General features: G+C 35.5%; 1 protein-coding gene across 3 annotated transcripts in view; it reads left to right on the forward strand.

The window, feature by feature from the left end:
* The window catches only part of Lrrc4c (leucine rich repeat containing 4C), a 1,351,357-nt gene that overhangs the window by 42,102 nt on the left and 1,282,007 nt on the right, over window positions 1–27,248 (forward strand). The gene's annotated exons all lie outside the window — the stretch shown is intronic.

The following is a 27,248-nucleotide window of genomic DNA, read 5'->3' on the forward strand; positions in this document are numbered from 1 at the left end:
CTACAAATACAACCCAAACCAGTTCAGACCAGACCATTTCACTTCCCTTCATTTTAGCAGATGTCCTAAGACATTTTGAATAGAAATGGATTTTATCAAGGAATTACTAAAAGGAGCAACTTACTTCCACTGTTTAAAGCAGGTACCTATGCAGCATGATGTAGTTAGGATCCCAAGTCAACAACAGGTTGCTAGATTCATTTGAAGAGAAGGAGTGTGTTTGCATGGTATGTGCAGATTAGGTAGGTTGACAAAAATGTACCAGAAAAAGATATACATATAGCCCAAACTAAATAGGTTGCCATATTGCTTAACTATTCTCTATGCATACTTGCCTCATTTTTTCCCTTCTTTTATTAAACATTGATTCTTTTCTCATACAATATAATCTGAATCCGTTTTCTTCTCCCTTACTCCTCAAAGTTCCTCCTCACCTCCCCTCCCATCTGAATTTACCCCCTTTATGTCTCTTATTAGAAAAGAACAGGGTCCTACTAGATAGCAATGAAATATAACAAAATAAAATATGATAAAATAAAATGAAAGCCATCATATTGAAGTTGAATAAGGTGAAACAACATGACTTTAAAGAGCCCTAAGAGAGGACACAAGAATCAGAGATTCACTCATTTACTTGTTAGGAGTCCCATAAAAGAATTAAACTGAAAGCTATAGTATATACACAGAGGACCTGGTGCAGACCTGCATGTGTCCTGTGACTGCTGTTTCAGTCTCTGTGAGTTCATATGAGCTTTGCTCAGCTGTTTTTAGAGAGGCTGTTCTGGTATCATTTGGGACCTCTGTTTTCCCAATTTCCTCTTTCTCTTCTTCTGTGGAGAAAGATATACTCTGTGTAAAGGATTTGTTGATGTTTTTTTTTTCTTTCTGAGACTTTAACGATCATTTGTATAGTTAAGGTTTTGAAGCAAACTCTGTTAAATACAGCTCTATTACAAGTTCATGCTCTACATGTCTCACTGACATCTTAAAACTCCACCCAGAGGCATGTGTTTTAATATGACCACACACTACACACTGGCGACCTACACACACTCTACAGTGCCTCTGTGCCTCTGTCAGCACTGGCCAGTTTTATGGCGAAAGCTAATTCTCCTATGCTAATTTTACAGGCCTCCCCCACTTTTTGCCTGGTCTCACTATGTGCCTATTTACTTAGTTACAGCTCTTTTGCTGGGAAGAGACACTATGATCAAGGCAACAAATAATAGAAAGGATTTAATTGAAGGCTTGCCAGGCTCTGGAACATTAGAAGAGAGCTCATATCTGATCTGCACTTTGGAGAGAGAGAGAGAGAGAAAGAGAGAGAGAGAGGGAGAGAGAGAGAGAGAGAGACAGAGAGAGAGAGAGAGAGAGAGGGAGAGAGAGAGAGAGGCTTCAAACTTGTGAAACTGTAAAACCCCACTTCCAGTGACACATCTCCTCCCACAAGGCAACATATCCTAAGTCTTTCTAAGTAGTTCTACCTACTAGGAAACAATCAAACATGTGAGCCTAGGAGGCCATTCTCATTGAACCACACCACCCTCCCCTCTTGCCTCACTGGTTTCAATGAATTGAAGAAAAATAGAATCGAAATTTAAAATAGATTCTGAGACAGTGGATTTGTTTTTTTTTTATTTTTTGTTTGTTTATTAATGAAACCTTGTTGAAGGCATCTGTTCTTTCTTTATGTCTGTCTTTTCTCGTGGAAGCAGTTGTAATTATGAGTCGAGGCTCTGAACCAGACAACCCTCATTTCTTATAACATATTCCATTTCTTCCCCCATTGAACTGCATAAAACTGGTCCAAAATGTTAACTGACTTGAAGATGAAAAAATTAAAATCAGGAGAGAAACAAGAGAGGAACTCATAGGATAAAATTAGCAAAGGAATGACGCTGGGTGAGAAGAACGAAGATGCAGCCGGAGGTCTGAGTGGCCTCACCATCCATCAGTAATCTGAGCACCTTCCAATTTCACACTTCTCTTTGTGTTTCTGTTACACTTTGTGCCACCATAGAGGTGTAATTGTTCTTCTCTTATGCTTGTTTTTTTTTTTTAAACCAAATACTGAATACTCAGACTCTTTCCAGTCAATTTCCTGGTTCTGGGTGTTCACACAGCTTCTTGTTGTTTTATGACACAGATAAATGGATCATATTCTCCTTTTAAATATTACAATACTGTGAAAAGGGCATTTAACAGACAAAGGAGAGTGAGGACATGTGAGATGCTTTTATTCAACTTATTACTTTATTTTTATAATGGCAGTAATATTCATAAAATTGTGTACTAATACATAGGATTTCACTTAAGATGGTTCATAAAAATGCAGTTTTCAAATAGAATCTTGTTTTCATATGGGTATAACACATGCCTTTTATTTCCAAGTTTATTTGGTTATTTTAAGTTGATCTCCATTAACAGTATCTCCCACGTATTTTTAATTAAGTGAATGTTTTCCCGCAGTTAGAACAGTATAGATACAGGTAGATAATGTATTCTAATTCCTCTCAGTCTTACCTTCCATTGTCTTCTTTCTGTCTGCATTATCCTTCTTCATCCATACAAACTCTATTGCTACATTAATTTCATCTTGTGTTTTTCCATGGAGTTAACCAAACTATATAGGGAAGCCATGTAGGTTTCTTTGCCAATGGGTACACAATTGAAGACAAAGACTTCCCTTCTCAGAATCTTTCAGTAGCATTAGTTCATTGGGAATTTTAGGGCCAGGGATTGAATGTTAACAGGTCCAGTCTTGTGTAGGCTCAACGAGCAGCCATAGTTCCTCTGGGATGAAAATTTCAAGAGCTATGCCATGCCATAAAGACAATTCTCAGACTTTCCTTCTATCATCCAGCTTTTACATATTTTTCTTCCTCATCTGTGATGTTTTCTGAGCCTTAAGAGGGGTGGTATAAATATTTGAATTAGGTATGAGCCACCATATTTTTTCTTAGTACCATGGACAACCATGACTTTCTGAATCGCCACCTTTAAATGAAAATACCACTTTCTATTATTATAATTTTTAGTAGTTCAGGGAACCATCCATCTGTTTTATTAAATAAAGGGTCCATCAAGTCTTCATAATTAAAAATGTATTTACAGGACTTACATGTTGTGGAAACTCCTTCAGCCAATAGTTTTTAAGATACCAACCCACTTTGGGTTTGGTTTCATGTACTATAAATGCAGACAAAAAGCATGTGTGGCCCCCTTTTCTGCTGGATTTGATTTCAGTTCCCAGTGCATGCAGAGGACTGTGGATTGCTACTCTTATTGTGAGTTCTATCCCCAAATAAGTAAACCTTTGTTTCTCCATTCTGGGTTATTGTGGAACTCTTTGATACTACTACAATTACACAGGGAACTCACCTTTCTGAAGAGCCTTGATTGTTTGGTACAGCCGATAGAGAATTTGTAAAGCTTCTTCTTTGAGGACATGATACTTACTAGCAGATTGAGATGGCCCTTAGGGAGGTTTGACGTTACAGTATTGTCAATAGCTATTGACTTAGTTTATTTTTAAAAATAAATGTTCAGTTAATTGGTTATTGTCTGGGTCTTTTACTTTTCTAAGGTTGAAACTGATGAGTTAGGGATCTGGAGAGTTGGATCAGTAGTTAAGAGGATAGGATTGTTCACTCTTGTAGCTGTTCAAGGCTTAATTTTCTACCGACAAGTGGTGAGTAACAAGCACCTGTAATTTCAGTCCCACTAGTTCCGGTATTCTCTTCTGTCATACTCAGGCACTGTATTCACACGGTGTATAGATATACATGCTGACAAAAAAATTCATAGGTATAAAATAAAATATGCTAAAAAGAAAATTACAGTTTCATAATTATATGAAAGTTTTAAACATATATCATCTACTTTTATTATATAGGGAAAAACTTGATCACTACTAAAACCATTATTTCTTAGAATTGGAAACAAATGATAAAATCTATCTATCTATAGATGGAAGTTTATGTTCCATCTGGTATCATAACCATTCAGTCCCAAATAAACACACAGAAATATATTAATTATAAACAGTTTGGCCTTTTATTCATGCTTATTACTAACTAGCTCTTACAGCTTAAATTAACCATAATTCTTGTCTGTGTTTAGCCACATGGCTTGGTATCTTTTCTCAGTAAGGCATTCTTATCATGCTTCCTCTACATCTGACTTGTGACTGCATCTCTGCCTTTCCTCTTCCCAGAATTTTCCTTGTTTGGTCACCCCACCAATGTAGGATTCCCCTCTGTGTGCTGTAAATATGTTTTATTACCATTGGCTAGTAAAGAATCTGCTTTGGGTCTATGGAAGCACAGAATAAGGCAAGACAGGAATTCCAAGTAGAGATAGAGGAGAAAAGAAGGCAGAGTCGGAAAGATGCCATGTATCCACCAGAGAAGAAAGATGCAAGCCACCAGTTGTAACCTTGCTGGTAAACCACAAGCCTCATGGTAAAATATAGAATAGTGGAAATGGGTTAATTTAAGATTTAAGGGTTAGTTAATAAGAAGCCTAAGCTAATGGGCCAAGCAATGTTGTAATTAAAACACTTTCTGTTTGATATTTTGGTCTGGACAGCCAGGAATGAACCATCAGTCTCTGCCTACATCCCACCTATACTTCCGGACTAGCTACCAACCAACCAGTGTTTTATTAAACCAATAGGAGTGAAAAATCTTTACAGTGTTTAAGAGCATTATCTATCTGTCTATCTATCTATCTATCTATCTATCTATCTATCTATCTATCTATCTATCTATCTACCTACCTATCATCCATCTCTCTATCATATATATATATGCTGTAATCATTTACCTATAATGAAAACATGGTACTAATATGTTACGATATTTTCAAGATGGCACATTCATCCACCCTGTTCCACACACAAACCCCTCTCCACACATGCACAGTCAGAGGCTGACCACAATAAATCAGCATTGTCACTGTGTACAAACCCAGATAGAGTATATAAGGAGTAAAAAGGGACTTACAGGGTGCATAACTCAGAGAGTGTGATGGGGGCTGGAGATAAAATAGAGCCCTTGTGAAAACATTTTAATCTTCAAATTACAAAGTATCATATTAGGAAAAGACACACTCTTGAATATATCTTCTGATTGCATTGTTAAGGCTGTTTTCTTAAACAGTGCACTTGCTTCTAGTTCAATAATTAGGGTGATAAAAGATTAAAAGGCAATGAATCATATTTTGAAGTCACATAAAAGGGAGCATCATAGCTTGTCACAATGTTCATATAATTTCCTTTCTTGATTTCACAGTGGGTCACCATAACAAGTGTCACAATAACTTCCCATTGACATGTATCTTACAAATGATGAGGAAGTGTATTTATTATATCAAATATCAAAAAGTATAGCAATTCTGAATTGTTTTCTCTCTTTCACATGATTGTTAAGAATAATAATTTTCTTTGGATCCTCAACTTTGACTTTCTCTTTACACCCCTATTAAAGCCCAGCAGTTCAAAGTTATTAGACAGACTCTCTGCCATATAGCTTTTGAATTGTGGAGAATGAATAAATGTATTATCTCTAAGGCTCTGATTTGTCCATTGAAAAATGGTTATTTCAATTTGTAATGTCTTGTAATGTCATCCTCATGATTAAATAATAAAATGCCATGAAAATTCAATGAAAGAATGCATGTATGTAATATCCTTGGCCTTTTGTTAAGCAGGCACAGAACATGTATTTTTTTTATTTATCATTCTGCCTGTTTTTATCTTTCCTTAAAGCTCTTTTAATAATTGAACTATTTGCTTGGTCAGATTTGTTGCATGCAGCTATCTGACAATTTAATTGGTAACTAAGATGTTTTGTAGATATTAGAGAAAAATTAGTGACGCAGATTTCATTAATTAGAAAGACAGTGTGCATTTCCCAGTGCTGAGAGATTGCCCCTCATGTGCACTTAAGTGTGAGCAAGTATATAGAACAGAGCAAGCAGAAGTCTCTAGTCCAAAGAGAGAAGCAGAGTGTCACCCTGACACAGCTCAAGCCCGCAGTTTTCACTTTGTGGCCCTGGAAATGAAGTGACACATTCACCTGATTGTCGGTGGAGCACTTGCCTGCTGCAATACTGTATTACAATTATTATTTTAAAATCTCCCATGATTGCAGTTTTACCTGGGGAAACAGAAGAGATATTTCAATGTAGAGGCTTCTCTGGTTGCATCTTTGCTCTTTTGCTTTTCTATTATATAGTAATAGAAAATAGTTTCTATTATATAAACTGAGTTATTTAATCTTTGTGAGACCCAGTTTCTTCATCTAACAAAATATCTCTAGCTTAGAATTGTTATTATAGCCAAATGTAATTTGCCTATAACACATTGGCATGTTTATATTGAAATTATCCAAACATCATTGTTTTGATTTCTGATATGATCAATTGTCTGTATCCTTCTAATGAGAAGGCTAGGGACCATGACAGATAGGGAACTTTCCTCATGTTTTCCTGGCAGAGTGCTCTGATCTCTTTTTATAATAGAAACTGCAGACAGGCTGGGTAAACTCATCCAACCAACTGTATAAAAAAATCTCTTGAAAAAATTTATCCATGGTCCAAGCAGAGTACTGGGATGGCCTATAGAAAACAGATACATGGGTTGATGAAGTCTAATAAAACAGGCATGGTACTGCACTGTTAAGTGATTAATACCCAACACATTTATATGCTTTTAACTCACTTAAAATTTGCTTCCCTGCTCATAAGCAGTTCTAGCCATGATTATAATCCACACTACATGGTACAATAGAAAAGCTTTGGATTCAAGACTTAAACAGAACAGGGTACCAATTCTAATTATGCTTGATATTAATTTTCTGATCCTATGAGAATTTATCTACATTTCTGAATTTCTATCTCCATCCATCACCAGATGAAGGTTCTATGATGATATGCAAGATATTCGTCAGTATTGCTCTAGGATAGGGTCATTTCAGGTTCCCTATCCTCAGCTGCCCAAGGAACTAACTGGGGACCTCAGCTTGGGCACCTGGGAGCCCCTCTAGGGTCAAGTCTCCTGCCCACCCTAAAGTGGGTCCCTTAACTAAGAATTGTGGTTCCGTGCTCCCCTATCCAACCTTCCTTTATCCCGATCCTCCTGCTTCCCCAAGTCCCCCCTCTTTCCCTTCTACCTTTTCTCTCCCCATCTCCCCTAACCCCCATCCCACCCCACCCCCAAGATCCCACTTTTCTCCCCGGCAATTTTGTCTACTTCCCTTAGCCAAGAGGATAACTATATGTTTTTCCTTGGGTTCACCTTCTTACTTAGCTTCTTTAGGTTCACCTATTGTAGACTCCGTGACCCCTATTTATGGCTAGAAACCAATTATGAGTGAGTACATCCCATGTTCATCTTTTTGGGTCTGGGATACCTCACTCAGGATAGTGTTTTCTATTTCCATCCATTTGCATGCAAAATTCTAGAAGTCATTGTTTTTTACCGCAGCGTAGTACTCTAGTGTGTATATATTCCATACTTTCTTCTTCCATTCTTCTATTGAAGGGCATCTGTAAAGATTGTTTGTTTTGTTGTAGTATCTTGGTTAGATGAAACGTTAGTTGAAAAAAATGAATTGATAAGCATAGGGATTAACATCATGTCTGTCTTTCAGAGAGGCAGAGTATGTACTAGCTTTTCACTGACAAATTCCTGTCATAGATGGTCAGTGATTTTCTTTTTCTTGAATCAAGAAGTGTGGTCAGGCCACTGAACCTGAATTTAAACAATGCTAAGAAGGTTCAGCTACTGTTACATATTACTGCTGGGCTAGACTTTGATGATATCATCTTTGTCTGTTTAAATCTGAATCATGACCCTTACCAAGAAAACAAAATATTTGAAACAGGATATTATTTAAACAGCATATGGATAGTCTTGGTTCTAGTTCAGCTGTAGCTTCACACAGGGTTCTCTTGTAAGAGAAATATATGCCTTGTATTTTCTCAGTATGGTGGATTTTTAATTTAAAAAGGATGACTTTGAAAAGCATATCTGGATTTATCTCTATGTCTGCTTTTGAAATCAGAGTGACTCTTTAGGTTGGGAGTGTTCTTTGATCTTCATTTTTACTGTTCATCTAACCAAGATACTACAACCTAGTAATTACAGACGTGAGAGTGAAAGAGTCTAAAATTTTTCAAATTTTCACTGTATTTGACAATGATAACACACACACACACACACACACACAATGTTACATAAACCTTTCATAATTGCTGACCAGCCTGCTTAATGAGTATTAGGAATCCAGGATATATAAAAGAATATTTACTATCTTGTAATTGTGGAGTTTTATTTCTTCCTTCAGTAGCAATACTTCTTTCTTCAACGTATTTTTTACATGCTAGCAAAACATCTGCATTTGAATTAACAATCGCTTAAAACCAAGTATGGATTAATAGAGATGATGTTCTCTGTTACTCAGGAATTTTAAGCTTTATGGTGAAGACCAAAGATGTTTCACCAAAACATACATAATGTCTGTATACAGTATCTGAACTGTTTTCTGTAGTTAAATACACACATGCATATATATGTTGGGGTAAGGGATGAGTGGGGTATTGTGGGAGTAAAATGGAAGACGCCTTGATCAGGTCCCAGAAAACACACATGACCTGAATGGTTGCATTCTTGCACTCGGAAAGGTTAGTAAGAGATAAGCACTATGTGAAGTGATGGGAAAGTCAAAGAATTCATCAGGCAGTGAATTCCTCAGGTACCGTATTTCTATCTACATTGATCCTTTACAACACTGTATTAGTAGCTGGCACACTGCATAAACTCAAGCAATGATTGAGGAAGAGATTTCAAAAAGTAAATGCTACATATACTTGTCAGAGTAAGCCAAGAAAAGAAAGAGGATAAAGAAACCTCATAGAAATGATTTGAGATTTAATTCTTGATCCTCTTTCCAGCAAAGACATTTTTGTGTTCTACCTGTACCATGTGCACATGACCTTTTTTTTGTTATCAATTACAGCATACCGCCAGCTCACCATAATATATGTTTTCTTTGTGTATATGTTGTGTCTATGTCTATATGTTTTCTTTGGTGTTTACATTGTTAAAGTATGTATAACTGATAAGGTGCCCTCACACAAGTGAACAATATTTCAGTATTGGATCACTTCCAATTCTTCTTACATCAGCTTGTTATAAAACTGCCAAAATGGACCTTCAATTTCCTGAGCTGGGGGAGTGGTGTTCTCTGAATAAATTCAGTCTATCACTAACAAAACCTTAATTGCTCTTTATGGGCAGGTGAGATGGCTTAGTGTGTAAGGGATATACCACATAATTCAAGCAACCGGAGTTTGATCCCCAACATATGAGATCAAAGGGGACTGTCTCCAGAAAATTAGTTTAAAACCCTGTATCTATTGCAAGCATACTTGTATTTCCTTTTATATCTCTCTCTTTCACCATAAAACACCTCACTCAGTAATTTCCAGCTTATTTTTTTCATTTTCACATGTGTGTGTATACATATGTGTTCGTATGTGTAGGTACACATGTAATACGTATGTGTTTGTTTATGTGGAGGCCTGAGGTTGGGTATCTTCATTAATAGCTCTCCACTTTCTTACTTGACATAGGATTTCTTATAGGACCTGAATTTCTTGGATTAAGTTGAACTGTTTCCATGTCCCCAGATTATATATGTTCATATTGCTGTAACTTGCTCTTCAATTGGGAGTCTGGCATCTGAATTCAGTACCTTATAAATGCCTGGAACACACATGTACTAAAAGGGTATCTCCCTTGCCCCATTTTCTCCATTCTCAGATACTTTCAAAGGTGGAAACAGAGTTGGTACTAAATGAATAAAAACTATAATACATTACTATGAAGCGTCATCATCTTTCTCATCCTGTACCCATTGCTACTTCAAAAGAATTGATTTCCTTTTGCCTTAAGTGATGGATTCTGCCTTTTGCTTGTTCCTTTCTCATACTATGATTTAAGAATCTATCAAAGTCAGGGCATATAATGAAGACATACAGCCTCCCTCCAGGGTAGACTTTCCATCAGTAGAAGATAAACCGCTACATTTCTAAGTGTCTTCTCTATTTTTATCAACTATTTGAATAATTTTGCTACTTTTGTTTATTCATGAATTTTGTTTAATTTTCCTTTTTGAGAAACCTTGCAGAGATGAAAAAGGTTGACTTAGCAAGCTAGAGAAATTTAATACTTATTATTTATATACATAGCCCCTTTAATTCATGTTCTTTGATTGTCTTCCATGCTATCCAGAGAAGAAGATTTCTAGATAAAGTTCAAAATTGAAATCAGCTGGAAATATTCATTTTTTATTTATGTATTTTTGACAATATGTTGATTTAGATGCTGTATTTTTGAAATGAACATTCATGGGTCTTATCAATACTTCCCAAAGCAATGATGATTTATTTTATATGTTATATTATTAAATTTGGAACCCTAAAATTTACTTTATTTTTATCTAATTAGTAATTTATTATTTAAAATCATCTGAAATAATCACAAAGAGTTCCAATCACATGATTGATTTTTATTTATTATCAATGTTTTTAGAAATTGCAAAAGAAATTTAGTTAGGATCATAATTATTGCTGGAGATATTAAATATCACAGGCTAAATTTGTGGCATATATTATGCCCATTCTAAACAATGGACATCTTTCCTTTTCTATTATCAAAATGGATGTATATTAGTGACATTAAGAATATGTTCTAAATATTTCAGACAATAACTCTCTTCCAGTTTTATATTTTATTTTTTATGTTATGGCTATTGATTAACGTACAATGTTGATTACATATCTTTTGCTCTTAATTGGTATTCTGAAACCCTGAGAATCTGTGACCAAATCACACTTGACAAACACATAATCTTTATCTTAAAGGCAGATTCCAGTCAGGGTGTAGACTGGGACAATAACTGTTATCAATACTATTCAAAGTCATTTCTTTGTCATTGTGATGGTGTGGTTCCTTATTTAGTTTCAAATCCACCCCAAGAAGTACATACACATGCCTTCTGCAGCAAAATGTCCTGCGGTCTTGTTATGCCCATCCTGTGGGTTATCAGTAATGTTTACAAGTTGCCTAGAACAATACTAGAGAGACTCAGGCCATCTTCACTGATACAATAATTAGTCACACCTGAAAGGTGCTTGGTTTAGGTGACAGCCTATTAGAAATAAGCCTGACCTTTATAGATCTCTACTCCATCTAGTGCAATTAATAGGCATGAGCTTCCCCCCCCCCCCTTGGGGAAATGTAGAAGTCTTATAATAAGATGTCCAAAGTTAAAGGGGTGCCACGACAGAGGAAGGTTGACATCAATCAACCAGGAGCCAAAGTGATGACAGGGTGGGTTCCTTTCAACTTTCAAGATGTCAGATATTGAAATTAATGATCATGCCCTGGTTGGTGTCACCAAAAGACATCTTCTGACACCTATGGCAATTTACCTCTCAACTGTGTGTCATTTATCATTCCGGGTCCTATCAGCACTTATGTATTTTGCTGCAGAATTATTGATGTGTGTGTGTGTGTGTGCATATACACATGTGCACCTGTAGAGAAATGTGTTCATGTGTGTATGTGTGGTTCTTGCTCTTGAGAAAGATAAAAACAAAATCTATAGGGGCATTAATGATTACCTTTTCTCATACAAATCTGATTTTTTTTCAAAGTAAAGTGATGATGATGAGAACAAAAGTACAACCAACAGTGAGTAGCAGTGATGCTCTGCTCAAATGAGTGGGAGCAAGAACACGACAAAATTTAGCCCTGGGAAAATGTGCTAATTTCCATTTCATAGAAACACAATAATATGGCCTTGGCAGAAACATGCTCAGGAAAGATCAATGTTTAGGTCAACATCCTAAACTGAGCAATTTGTTCTTAATCTGTTGTTTTCACTGCTTGGCACAATAGCTTGTACAGCTACCAAACATTAATCCTACTTTGTGGAAAAGCACTGTGACACTCTGATTGTCTTAACAAATCTCCTGAAATCCATAGGTCATCCTTTGTCTTGTGTTCTGAGCCTGTAGGTTTAGGGCGTTTATAGAACATACCATTTCTACACATACCTATATATACATCTGCATATGAACACTGGGACTGCTTTTTTTCTCTTTTTGTTACTTCCTTTACCTCTTTTGGTTCACTTTTGATACGGACTCAGACATTTACAATCCTGAGGTATAGACCAAAGTTAGCTTATGAAACAGGATAGTATATAAATGTGTTTAATTGATTACAGAATGGGTTGAAGGTGGACACTGAGATGGGTTAAACACTTCTCATTTATCCCGCAAGACTCAATTATCTAGCTTAAATAAAATTTCATATGTTCTTTATACCCCTTCAGATGCCATGCTAGGTCTATCCTCCCACAAATACTGATGTCACTCTTGGGCGATAGCTTCAAAATGTATTCATCAATGATGGATTGAACATGTATTAATCTTGTGATCTCAAGTAAGTTTCTTTTATGTTATTTCACCTAATCATTCATTCTTCATATTCATAAGTGGCATGATAATGCCACTATTGATAATACCACAGTACTGCTGTATAGCTATAATAAGTAATGACCAAGAACATAGCTGAGTATCAACTTCACAGAATCTGACCAGTGAATTCTACAGATTCTACACTCTGGGTTTCCTGTTGAGCAATATTTGTAATGATATTTTCCTTGTGTGTGGACTCATTGTTCTTGTCCTCCTCCTCTAGTATCTAAATCTTACCAGCTTCTCCAGCCAGAGATTCTTTATGTATAAGAATATAAATTGTCTCTTTTTATTTCTTTTTCTTTCTTTTCTTTTCTTTTTTTTTTTTTTGGATTTTCCGTAGCTTTTGGTTCCTGTCCTGGAACTAGCTCTTGTAGACCAGGCTGGCCTCGAACTCACAGAGATCCGCCTGCTTCTGCCTCCAGAGTGCTAGAATTAAAGGCGTGCGCCACCACCTTTCTTTTTATTTCTTAAATCACATTGACAGTTGTAAACTTTATACACAAAATTTATAAAACAATTAAAATAGAAGTTCATTAGTTGCATGTAGTAACCATATACATTTTCAAATGTTCTTAGAGAACATAACACAATACTGTCACTGAATTTGAGTATACCAAAAAGAATGCATTTAATCAACAGGCATAAATAACAAATTATTCATACAGTTGTTTAGGTGGATTCTGCTTAACAATTCATGAAAATATCCTTACTATGCAGTTGATTTTGATTTTTTTGTCTTTCTTCCCTAAGGACATCCCATTTGTTGGTGTGGAACTGATTGTCATTTGATGGATTATAATTGAGCATGGCTTAATATAGTGGGCAAAGTTTTTGTCTTTGTTTGAAGACAGCTAGTCAATTAAATGCATCATTCCTTGGATAAGTAATGAGATGCACTATCTCTTTTGAATGTTGTTAGCTCCTTTCCATTTTATTATATAGACCTTACTGTCCATTCCTCAGTCACATTGTGTTGTAATCTTTTTGTATCTTCATCTCTTTCTAGATACATTTTTTAGACAAAGCTCATTACTTTTTATTGATGTTAACAATGCAGTGCTTATTATGTAGCGAATGTTTACTCATGTGTATTGAATCATCGGATGAATCATGTATAAGTGAGATAGTTTAAAGCACAAGTGGAAGTATCTTAGGATGCTAGCAGCATGCATTGAGTTAGAAAAATCAATGGAATTAGAAAATGAGATAGATCAGAAAGTCACATTTTTCAAATAGTGTCAATAGTATTTTCTGTCATTGCTATAGGCCATAGTTTGGTTCCCAGAACGATGCTGGGTATCTCACAACCACCTGTAATTCCATTTCCAGAGCATCTAATGTCTTCTTTGGGTCTCCCCAGGAAGTTACTTCCATGTGAACATACATGAACAGAAGCACATACACACAAATGCCCATATAAATTACACACAAATACAAACATTCAAAGATTGTGTGTGTGTGAGTGTGTGTGTGAGTGTGTGTGTGAGTGTGTGTGTTATAATTCTGCTAATGTTTCTTTAGTCTGACAATCTTCTCAGTTAAACTGGTAACTCCATGAAACCATGGTTGCCAGGACCTTGCTTCAGTTCTCCTTGTAGACTTCCCATCAGGCAGGAGGTGACAGAAGAGAGTCACTAAATAAGTGGTAGAAAAATGCTCCTTATTGCTTGTCCAAGAATAGTTCTACAGAACTTCCTTAATAGTGATTATATTCTGTAGTAAACTCTGGTGAGAAGCCATGCATGGCTGCCTAACACTTTACATGTCACTAATATATTTATTAATTTGGAGCAGATTTTTAGTGGTGTTTGATAAGAGCCATATGCACGACCTGATACTTAAGCAACACAGCCTTATAGAACACTTCCCTTTTCACCACTGAAAATTGTCTTTCAAAACATCTCATTTCTTTCCATTAACACACAGTAGAATTTGATATGTTTCTTCTACAACCATTCATATGTTTGTTACATAATATTTGACTTATTACCTGAGTGTCTCTGAACATATTTCTTTTTCTGAAACTATTAACTTTCTTATTGAGTGATTTCTAAAACCGATATTGACATGACTGTTGTAACATAGCAGCAATTCCATTTTTCTGAGGCATTTATTTTTTGATACATATAGAGGTGTCCCATATTCCCATCATTTCACTGGAAGGATAGTTGTAGGTAGATAGCCCTTAAAAAAAAACAAAAACAAAAAAAAAACCTATGCTTTTGGCTTGGTAGAGCCATATGAATAGATTTTATAGTTACAGATTTATCAGGTGAGTAGACAAAAGCATCTGAGAGGAAAATATATACCTAGAGATGGCCAAGAATAGATAAAGGAAGGTATTTATTAAACATTACTGGTTAAACTCAGCACCTATTATAGTCACCCAGCCACATTTTACTTTTACTTAAACCAATGTCCAGTGAACCACTTTAAGTTGTCCACATTGCAACTAGCTTTCCTAAGCAGTGGACCCATAATATTGCCTAATCCCTAATCAGAGTGTTTTAAACATTCTTGCATTAACTCTTCTCAAAACAACAGGATTCTTCTTTGTTGATCTTCAGGATTTGACTCTTGTGTTGTTTGTATTTCTCAATGATCTGTTCATATTCTAGAATTTTCTAAATCTAATCTTTAGAAAACTCATTACTATAAATTCTTCCTTTTCCCTTTCAGCAACACAACACCATTAAACAGGAACATTGTAATTCTGTGCAGTTTGTATCAAATAACAAATCTTCAGTTGATGTAAAAAAAATTAGTCATCAAGAATCAGCCATCTGCTTCTCTAATCTCCTTCAAGTGCCATATCAAATTGGCAGATACCATTGCATTTTTAGGGAAAAAAATCTGTACTGTGAAAAACTGACATTAAAGGTTTATGTCCTCTTCTTGTGGCCCAATAAACAATATTAATGGTGAAGCATGCAAAGGATTAATAGCTCTTTCCTGCAAGAGACCCAGTTATAGCAATCCCGAGGAATTCTGCAGGCTAAAATATGAGCCTAACAGTACTTTCAACGCATAAATTATTTGTTTTTCTTTACTGTGAAGGAGAGCCTGTCACTCCAAAGGCAATTTTTCTCTTTGATCCTTTGTACTGTAATTTCATGCCCTGGTTGTGATGTGCCCGCCCACATAGCGTATGTTCTTCTTGCAACTCTTAGCTTTGAAATCTACTCCTCTGCATCAGCCATTCTTCCAAAATAAACATACTACTAAGAAAATTGGCATTTTCATTTTCATGTGTATGAGATATATTCAGGAAAGTTTTATGAAAAAGATAAAAACAAGGCAGTGTGTGAATTATAAAGTTTCTTGTTCTATCTTAGACTAAACTGTTTTTTTAAGGTTTATTCATTTCATGAGTATGCATTTGTGTAGGTACGCACTCCATGTGCATGCACGTGCCCACAGAGGTCAGAAGAGGCCATAATTTCTCTTGCAATGGCAGTTCAAGTAGTTGATAGTCACACAACTTTCGTACTGGTACTGGGAACCAAATTCAAGTCCTCTAGAAGAGCAGAAATTGCGCTCAACATCTGAATCATCTTTCTAGCCCCCGAGCTATAAAGTTTCAACAGTTAATGCCATCAAGTCATCAGTTGAGTTTTAAGAATATTAGCATTTATTAATTCAACTGTTTTGGTTTATGAATAAACGACTCAAATCAATGGCATAAGAATATGTAACTGGTGGTAGCTATTTGTTTTCTAAATTTTAGGTACTTTTCTTATTTCCTTCTCGATCATCCCAGTTTACCATTTGCAGACTTTGTTTTTCAGGAGTGTGGGCTAAAATTTTCCAACCTAGAAATTTTCCAACTGTTTTCTTTGCCAACAAGAATAAGTTTGACTGTAGTTAAGATTGGTGGCTAGCTGTTCTTTCGCAGACCCAGCAAGGCCCTCTGTACAACTGTCTTGAACATTACATTTAAAAATTAACCAATAGATTGGGAAGTCAGTGTTTGCTATAGTGCTCTATGCATTACTATTATTATTATTTTCACTGTAAAAATTATCGTGTGGTTATTATTATTATCAAGTTATCTAATATGCTTTAGTTTTCATATCTTCAAGTACTACTAATAACCATAGAGAATGGATGTAGCAATTGAACTAGAAACTATTTAACATATGGTGTATAATATAGGTTTAGTATGTAATAATTTGTCTTACCAAAATCATAGGTATTAATGTTTGGATTTTACTAATAGGTAAGCTACTTACTGACACAGAAATAACATTCTCATGATACTAGCTGTAAAACAACTGAGTACATTAATTATAGAAGACACAGAAATTATTCTCTTTTAGAAAGAGCATGTGTTCAAACCACAGAGAACATATAGAGAAGAGAGTACATTAGGAGATGTCCAGTTTAGCCTTTCACATTCACATTAACCTCTTCTCATATGTTCTGATGCATGACATTTTAAGAAGTTGAAGATGAAAATTGTGTTGATGATAAAGCTTGACTAGTTTGGGGCCTTGGGCCAACTGCTCTTACCTAAAATCATTTGGAAATGATTTTTCATTTTGGAAAAGAGGTGGAATTCACAGTTGTAATTTGGTATTTAGTTTATTCAGCTAGTAATCACAAGATTATGCATTACATAAAATAACCCCCCATAATGAAAAATTATTAAACCCCCAAAGGCAAAAATTCAAACTCATTAAATAAAGGGAGGAAAGGGAATGGTGATATTAGGTAGATGGAAAGATTAGAATGGTTGTTCTTAGAATCAGTCTCTAGATTATGTACATAAATGGTTGAAAAATGTTAAGAGGAAATGACCAAAGTGATAATATTAAAATATGTAAGGATAAATTTCAGTCATCCATAAAATTACATCTTTACCTCAGACACATCACTGCCTTTGTACAGTCAATTAAGGTAAAATCATTCCCAATGTTTTTTAAAGTATGCCTTGGTCTTTTAAGGTTTTTAAAAATACAAAATTAATACTATGAACAAAGACAAGTCTAAGAAAGTAGATTCATCTTGCTATTTATTTACATTTGTTCATTTTTGTGTATGTTTTCAAGGAGCTTAGAATGGTGGCTGGTTCTGAGCTCCAAGGTGAACAAGCATGGGACTTCTCTGGCCTTACTGTGTGACTTTTGATCCTAGACACTGGCTCATTCTTATTTTAAAAGCAGCATTTATAGATTCACATTTTAGTAAAATATTTCAATAGCTCAATATATATCAAATGCTTACAATTTCATATGCTATAAAATTTATTTTAGTTATTATTATTAGTGGTTAGTCTAACTACAGTAATATATTTGAAAAATATGTGCTGTCACATAATATTGCAAAGATCAGAAGCAAAACTAGCAACCCTAAGAGAACACAAAAAGGAATTTGACACACATGTGAGAGATGTAATTATCATCTAACATTAAAATTACATTCTCCATTTAGTTCAACATAGATGAATTCAGCAAGATGCAGTAATTTATTCTAATTTTAATCCAAGTCTATTTTTCTAATGTTTAAGATGGAAACTGGGCCATATCTTATTTCATAAGTGGTCGTGTAACTTTCTTCTTGAAATGTTTTAGTTCTTTACTTCTCTCCCCTTCAGTACTTTTCAAATAGCTACCCATTACCTGGTTTACCAACAGTACTTCTACAAGCTTACTTCAACTACAGACTAAGATTTAGATTAGTAAATTGGGAGCATGGGGACCATTGGAGAGGGTAGAAGAAGGGGGAGAAGAAGGAAAGCAAAGAAAAATGTATTGCTCAATAAAATCAATTAAAAAATTAAAAAGGAAGAAGCATCAATAATTACTTATCCACTTCCTGAAAACTTCAAAAAACTGTTTGACAGAATGGCATTTACGGATGTTAGTGCTGGAGGGTATAAGCAATGAAAGACTGCCTGGATTTGAGGGGGAAGGACAGGTTAGAACAGGGAAAAAATGAAGCATTTGGATTTCCTTGGAAGAAGAAATTGCATGACCAGAGAATCAAAATTTTAGTTGTGATTCACGTTTATATGTGGCATCAATTCTAAATAATGATTTCTTACAAATTTATTGTTTGAGATTATTGTACATATATGCAATGTATTTTGTGGGATTCATTTCCTCTAACTCTACATATTACAACTCCCCCTATAATTATTACCTTCTAATTCATGCGCTCTTATTTTAATCCTCTGACTCCTCTTAGTGTCCATATTATCTGTGTGGTTGCACAACCATCCACTGTAGCATGAGAACCCTACTAGGGATTTCATCCCAGGAGAAAACGTACTCTTCCTCTACCAGTAGCCATTAATTTCCAAAAGCTGTTTAGCTGGGAGTGGGGCCTCATTTACCAATCCTCAGCCACACTGGGATTTTGACTATCTTGACCTATAGGTCTTGTGCATGCAGGATAAGAAGTGACCCAGTATTAATTTTGTATAATTTAGAGTAGCAATAGTTTCTTATGTGTTATTATCTGATTACTAGCTAGGATCATTAAACCAGATCATATTAAATTGATGGTCCAATCATTATCCCTGTTTCCACAGCTGCTGTTTAATTGTTTTGCTGACATATTAATTCTTATGTAATTCAGGTATCTCTAGACCTTATTATTCATTGAGTATGAATGAGGTCACATTTCATTTTTATATCCACATTTTTAGGGCTCATTTTTCAAATGTACCAAGACAGTATTCAATTTAAACACCTCCATCAAGAGTTTTCTTTGAATCAAGTTCCAAAATAAGTGCACTATTCTTTCATTCTTTCCTGCTGGTACAGCAATATTTAGTTATTATTACATCTGATTTTGTTTTATTTTTACTCTGAAAATCTTCCTAGGACACCAGTATTCTATCTCAGTTTTATCAAGAGAATATAATTCTGACCAGGATTCTGTCTTCTGGACACTGAGAGAGCCAGTATCTCCCCAGTGCCTTGTCTTTACTAGAACCCAGCTACTTTCTCTTCTCTGCAGAAACTGAGATAAAACCTCCAAAGAGATCAGCATGGACAAAAGGATTTGCTAACTGACAACAGTGCTATTTTGATTTTCCTACCTTTCTTTCTCTTCTACTAGGACCTGAGCTTAAACGTCACAGTAGAAGTTTTCCATGCTCCTTTGTAAAACACTAGTGTAAGTTGTATATTACTATTTAGGTAGTGCCAGTCTATGAATAAAAAGAACAAAAGAATAGCAGTGATCTCACTGATATCAGCACTAAATAGAAACTCCAAAATTTCTTTCTGCTGAACTCACATCTGAAGATATTCTAAAAATTTTCTCCAGTAGAAGTATGATGTAAGAAGATTGAATGTATTCCCCACTCACCCAACATTATTATGCTCTCCATTTTATAGATAAGGAAAGGGAACCTTCTGTATGAGGAAGCAAAATGAGTCCAAAGTACATCTCCATAGCTACTTAATGGAGTCATGAAAATAGAGAGACACCCTTATTAGAGACTGTGGAAGAAAATGTACTCTTTGAATATAAATAACCTCTATCGTCATGAATAGAAAGTTAAATATGGGAACTCTGAATCCAGTTCGTCCTGATAACAGTGTCTATGGAAATAGATGTCCTATGATACCTTTTCATAACTTGATGAAAGGCACAGGAAAATGAAGGAGTTGTGATTGGTCTATATCCTTCAAAGTATTACCTTAAGAAGGTCATTGAGTTAATTACATCCCATAAATAAATAAGTGCCTGTATCCATTGCTGAGGTGAAAACATATGGTAAGGAAAGGGTGTTATGTAATTTAGTTGCATATGCTAGAAGCATCACTGCTATTGAAAACATGCCCACTGCAGAAACAAATGTGTGAGGTAATATTTTTCAGATTATAAATATGGCAGGTTACCCTCTGGTAGCATAAGTGTAAATGTGGCAGGGCTATTTACATAAATTTGGGTAAGTACTCAGTATTTTTCTTCGAGTTCATCGCCTCCAACTGCAAAGTGTAACAACCAATAAGGTTGTGAAATTTATACTGAAACTCTATTGGAACACTTTTATGTTTTTAAATTTAGCACTGCCAGTGGTTAAAGAATTGTGATTATAATTCCTCTACAAAAGTAAAGGTCTACTTTTGGAAAGAGTCTGGATGAGGAAGAGAGAAACATTGCTGCCTCCCTGCAATCCTAATACTTCCTTCCTTCTGTACTGGGACACATGGATTATTCTGTCGTGTCACACAGCTTAGGAACCCTTGTGTAGGAATACGTTTTCAAAGACATTCTACTGGCCATGTGTGTATCCCAAAACAAAATTCTTACTTCTCATATTGTTTCCCATAAACTTCATTAATTATACTTATTTGGAAGTAAAGGAGTTTGACTAACAGAAAACTATTCACGAAAACTACTTGGAGGGTTGTGGTTCCTGTATATAAGTTGCTAAGGATCAGTTTGATTGCTTGTATGAACCAAGAAACCATTGCTTTTCATGACAGCAATCATGTACTATCTTCACTGTTGAAAATAATGTCAGTGTTTCTCTTTTTGTTAGAACAGTATCACAATAGCACAGGTGCATTGTCATATTGATCTATGCCTGAGGATATCTGTGATAGAAACTGTGAATACTTCACCATGACTGCCACAAATTATCACAAACCAGGTTGTGCAAAACAACAGAAATTTATTCTTTTCAATTTGGAGCTTAGGTCTTTGAAATTAAAGGATCAGCAGGATTCTGTGCTCCCTGAGCACCCCAACGACAAGTACATCCTGCCTTTTCTGGTATATCATTTCAGCATTATCATTACATGGACACATCTCTGTTTTATTTTGTCATCCTGTTTTAAAAGCAGCTGTTGGATTTCATTCCCCTCCCAATTCTTTATGGCTTTTTCTTTACTAATTATTCTTGCAAAAAATCTAATTCCATATGAAGTCTGATTCTGTAGTTATAGGCTTCAGGTCCTATGTATAGGAGGGAGATAAGCAGGCCATTCCAGGACAGGTCCTAAACACATTATGGACTTCAGAGGCTTACATGTGTCAGTTTACTATTTTTCCGGTGGCAATGCCAATTCTGGAAATTACTGACATTCCAAACGACATGAAGACCAGAAGAAGACTGGCTGGATCAAGAGAGTTCAGACTGAACGCTAGATCGGGGGCATGTGATGCTGATTGGTATCTGAGATTCAAAATGGGCAAACACCTTAGCAAGAAAATTTATTACATGGAGTATGCAGCATATGAGAAATAGACATGAGGAAAAAATTCACTGAAATAACTGTCTAAGAATAACAGTGACATAAATGAAATTATCAGGAAGTCTACAATAAACACATTTTACTCACATTTGCTTATTGCATTTCATCTCTCACATGGTTTGCTGACACTATATTTATATGGTTTTTTTTTAGTTACTTAACACCCACTGCTTCATATTGAAGCTTTTATCACACCTCATGCTTGGTGATGTTCAGCAAGTTCCTTATAACTAAAAATTATAACTAAAGTGCTTAAATAACTATAGCATTAGAAGAGACAAAGAGTTTTCAGATCATTATTTATTTCCATGATACTCAAGTTGGTATTCTTTTTTGCTTCCATCACATCAGTAAATGCTGGGGCATCATCCTAGAAGAAACTCTAAGGTGATGCCAAGCAGATGTCTGCCAGATCATGCAGGGGAAACAGGTCATCATCAAATGATGAGGATTTAGGGTTTTGCCTCTCCTCTGACATTTGTACCCGGGAAAGATTTCCACAGCTCTGAACCAGACAATCAAAAGTTGAAACATAGGTCTTTCTCTTAAAAAGTTTATTGGAACTGACCTATTGGGAGCTCACCAAGTCCAGCTGGACTGGGACTGAATAAGCATGGTATGAAACCGGACTCTGAACATGGCGGACAATGAGGCTGATGAGAAGCCAAGGACAATGGCACTAGGTTTCGTTCCTAATGCATGAACTGGCTTTGTGGGAGCCTAGCCTGTTTGGATGCTCACCTTCCTGGACCTGGATAGAAATGGGAGGACCTTGGACTTGCCGCAGGGCAGGGAATCTGGACTGCTCTTCAGTCTCGAGAGGGAGGAGGAATGGAGTGGGGGGAGGGGGAGAGGAGTGGGGAAAGGAGGAGGGGAGTGGGGGGACGGGCGATATGTGGGAGGAGGGGGAGGGAAATGGGAAATGGTGAGGAGGCGGAATTTTTTTTCAACAACTAAAAAAAAAATAAACGAAAACAAAAACAAAAAAGTTTATTCCTTTTAGTCCTCTGTTTATTGCTTTGCTATTTGAAAAAGACTATTAGCTTTTCATATGTAAGTTATAAGGTCAAGTCATTTCAAAGCAATAGGATATTTCCTCTGTTTCCCACAAATCCTTTGTAAACAAGATAACTTCCAGAATGTTCTTACCCAATTTCATTCAACTATTATTTTTTTCTCAATTACAAGTTCTAGATAGATAGACTCAAAACTGAACAAAAAAAAAGAGAAGATAAAATGTTCTCATTATCTTGGTTCATAGTTTGTTCTATGTATTCATGGCACAATTCCTTGTTCAGAGAAGTTTCTCTCATTAACATAATATAGTATATTATAGTGTCTTAAGCATGTTAATTTAAGGGTACGGTCCAAGTGAATAAAATATTCATGCCTAATGTTAGGACAATGAAATATATTCATAATGTTGTTCAGTGCTAATTGTGGAAGTGTGAAGAGCCTGACCTCCAATTAGCAGTCCTGAATATGTATTTGTCAAGCTGCATGTTCTTTTAGAGTCTAGCAGATGGCCCAGATGTTACTTTGTTGGAAGCAATTACAGACAAGGGAGAAGGACCTCTTTTCTAGACTTTTCTTAATTCACATTCTAACCCCCAAACTTCCTTCCTAGATTACACTGGTCAGTGTCAAACTTTCAAAGTTAGAATTTTTTATCTTTGATGCATTTTCATCATCTAGGCGTCTTGTTAGATGGACCCTCGTTCTCCACGCAAGTATTATCTTGATCGGTAGTCTGTTGAAGGTGTAAGTCGCAAACCACTCTGTTGTAATAGGAGCTGCGGGGCTGCGTCCCCAGCACCCTGGCCGCCCACACGGCTAGCTTTACCCGAAATAATTACACGGAAACTGTATTCTTTTAAACACTGCTTGGCCCATTAGCTCTAGCCCTTACTGGCTAATTCTGATATGCCGATCAACCCTTTTCTAATTAACTGTGTAACACTGGTCTTACCAGGAAAGATTCAGCATGTCTGACCTGGCGGCTTGCTTCATCGCATGCATCTGCTTCAGAGAGCAAAGCTATGCATCTGCCCGGGAGAGGGGAACATGGCCTCTGAGCTCACTTCCTCTTCCTCCCAGCATTCTGTTCTGTTTACTCCTCCCACCTATGTTTTAACCTACGAGGGCCAAGCAGTTTCTTTATTATAATTAACCAATGACCTTCCTCCATCAGTCTGTGGTCTTTTTCTTTCACCCAGAGTAGCTCATGGCTTACCTGTTATCACTACTTTATTAGCTTGTGTGTTATCTGCTCAACAGTCTTCTTTCATAGTCAGCCCTGGTACAAATGATGCTTGGGATCAGTGTCTGGGCATGTGGATGAAAACTGAGACTCCACTCTTGAACTTTGACAATTTTTTTTTAACTGGTGACTTAGGATTCTAAGAATATCCACATGACAGCATCCCAGAGAATTTAAATAAAAGTCAGTGTGTTTTTAAAGCACTGATTTCTACACTGGATATTTAACATAATTTTTTACTGAGTCTTTATAGATATAGAGTAAACCAGTTTTCTCATAAATTAGTTTATAAATTATATTTATTGAATCTCATCATTATACAACAATGAGAGAATCCAGTGTCTCAACTGTTAATCTCCAAACCTGAGTCTTCAATAATTTACTTATTAAATTGATCCTTCACTATAAAACATGATATAGCTATTATTATTTAAAGAAACTAGAGGCTATTTTTTTTTAATTAAGAGACTGAATAACTTTCGACTTTTACTTGTGTCTATTTTGTATGTGTGTGTCTCTCTCTGTGTGTGTGTCTGTGCACATGCTTGCATCCACATGAATGTAGTTTATGCTTTAACTGAACCCATTGTTTTGATATCTTTGTTTAATATGCTGTTGATTGTTTCTTGTTTTGTTGTCCACTAGTGGGTTACTGCCATGGCTTGCAATTCCTCTGTCTTTCCTGTCCATCCTCATCATCAAGACACAGCTCAAGTATAATAACATCTGTTGGCTCTTTCTTAGCAGAATTAATGTATTTGGTCACTTTTATCCAGTGTAATCTACATCATGATTTTTTGTTTTGTACAGTGTCTGTTTTATCTTCTCATCTCCATCTGTGCCCAGGAAGCACTTTGAGAAACTTGAAAACAATTACTTTAAGTGGGTTTAACATATGTTATGTAATTATTTACGTGTTACAGTTACTTGGCCCCATTGGACAGTTTATAAAGGATCTATCCCCATAGTCATTAAAATATCTTTATAGGGAATCATTATATTAACACAACACTATCACAACAGTCTTCCAAGGCTATAAAATCTCCTAGTTTACAGCCTATTCTCTAACTATTACTCACTTTTACATCAAAGAGTCTGGAAAAGTTTTGGAATATAGAAATGATATTCCCTAAGAATATATATATATATATATATATATATATATATATATATATATATATATTTCTCTATGTATTCAGAGCAAAACAATTTTAAAGCAGTGTATATAGGATGTCTTACACATTTCTGTGTAGATAAATCTTTCAATTCACTCTCTGCTCCCTTAACTTGATATCTTTTGATGCCTTTCAGAGAAAATTTGATGTATTTCTCCATTGGGTTACAGAACAATCAGCTTTTTAGAAAAGTATAAAGGCAAACAGGATTTTGGGGATGGAACAGATGTGTCAAATCTTGCACTGTGATTGGAAAAGTAATCTACTGAGATCATCCTGGCATGCCTCATCCCAGAAGAACAGTTGGTAACTTCACTACAATATATTTACTTATTTCGGGCATGAAAGAAGCTACAGCCAACTATGGCAATGTCTGAATATAATTGTTGGGATAAATTGATGTCTGGAAAACTTCCCAGCAAATTATAAAAGGTTTTCAGCCAGGGAACCATTCATGACACTTTGTCTACAGTGATTAGGGTAGTACAAAGATAGAGTCAACCATTTCTTAGGCAACATTTCTGATAAGTGTTTCTATTCAGTAAGTACAAAGTGGAAATAATTTCTATTTCTCGTTGAAACTACTCTATTTTAAAATAAATTTAATAGTTATATTTAATTATCAGTCTCTACCTTACATCAGAGGACCCGAGTTCAGTATCTTGCAATCACATGGTGGACCGCAATCATTTAGAGACTGATAATAGAGCAAAATAAATGGAAGAGTGGTAAAAGATGCAATTTAGAAATGGGATGGGCCCAAGTGACATCAATAGGAAGTGGAATAGAGATTGAATCATGCTAAAATGTGAATTTTTTTTCTCTTAAGGCTAATCAATTAAATGTTAGTTCTTCTTTACACTGGAGTGGGTAAGCAGTATAAAGAAAAAGGATAAAGTAAAAATGATGACGTTTCAACTGTGGAACACTAGATTTTTTCACACTATTAAATTTATTTCATTTAAAATAGGATCTTCTGGCATGCAGTTATACATGCAGGACACTCTTACATAAAATATAAATAAATAAATAAATAAAAATTTTTAAATGTTACAGAAAAAAGTATTATAATTATGTGTTTAAGATGAGAGTTGTAGCAATGACCATTACTAATTTTGATAATAGCACTATTATTACCAATGTAACCAAAAATAGATTATGTTACTCTTTAAGACTAATCATTTTCAAAACATGAAGTTAAAAATTAAATAAATTTGCCAGAAGTATTTATTTTAACCTCTCCATCTATTGATCTCTTGTAAGAGCAATTAAGGATGCCATTGTATTCTGGATTTGACTGCCATCTGTAGGGTTCATTTCTTTTTCTTTGTTACCTTAGGTCTAACTGAACTATTAACTAATTCAGCAATGTCAAAAACAAACATTCCTCTCTCTCTCTCTCTCTCTCTCTCTCTCTCTCTCTCTCTCTCTCTCTGTCTCTCTCTCTCTCTCTCACACACACACACACACACTTAAATCTTTATGAGATGATGTAACCCATTAGTTTCTTGGAAGTTAATAGTAATATTATAAATGTTTTAAAACTCAAGTATACTTCTTTTCTAAAAGAAATCACATGACATCTCTTAATCTTAATTTAATCCATCTCTCTTAATCTGTGTATCACCACATGGTTGTGGCTTACCGCTTAAAGTTCTGTCAGGCTTCTGTCTCTGGCAGGGCTACATGGCTTCTCCTTGACTCTGCCTTCTTCCTCCCAACATCCAGTTTAGTTTTCACCACTAAGTATACTTTACCCTATCAGGTAGAGCCAGTTTCTTCATTCATTAACCAATCATATTCACAGCATACAGAGGGGAATGCCACATCACCTCCCATTTTCTATTTAAATAAAAAGGAAGGTTTTAACTTTAACACAGTAAAATTGCATATAACAAGATAGGTATCAAGCAAGAATTATAGTCAATATTTATTTCTACTTTATTTTTCTTACAACTAAGAAAAACTATATTATTATTATTTATTCTTCAACTTCATCAAAGACTGCAGAAGGATATAATATTACCAAAGTAAACA

Source organism: Microtus pennsylvanicus, chromosome 2 (assembly GCF_037038515.1).
Source record: "Microtus pennsylvanicus isolate mMicPen1 chromosome 2, mMicPen1.hap1, whole genome shotgun sequence".
NCBI classification, from domain to species: domain Eukaryota; kingdom Metazoa; phylum Chordata; class Mammalia; order Rodentia; family Cricetidae; genus Microtus; species Microtus pennsylvanicus.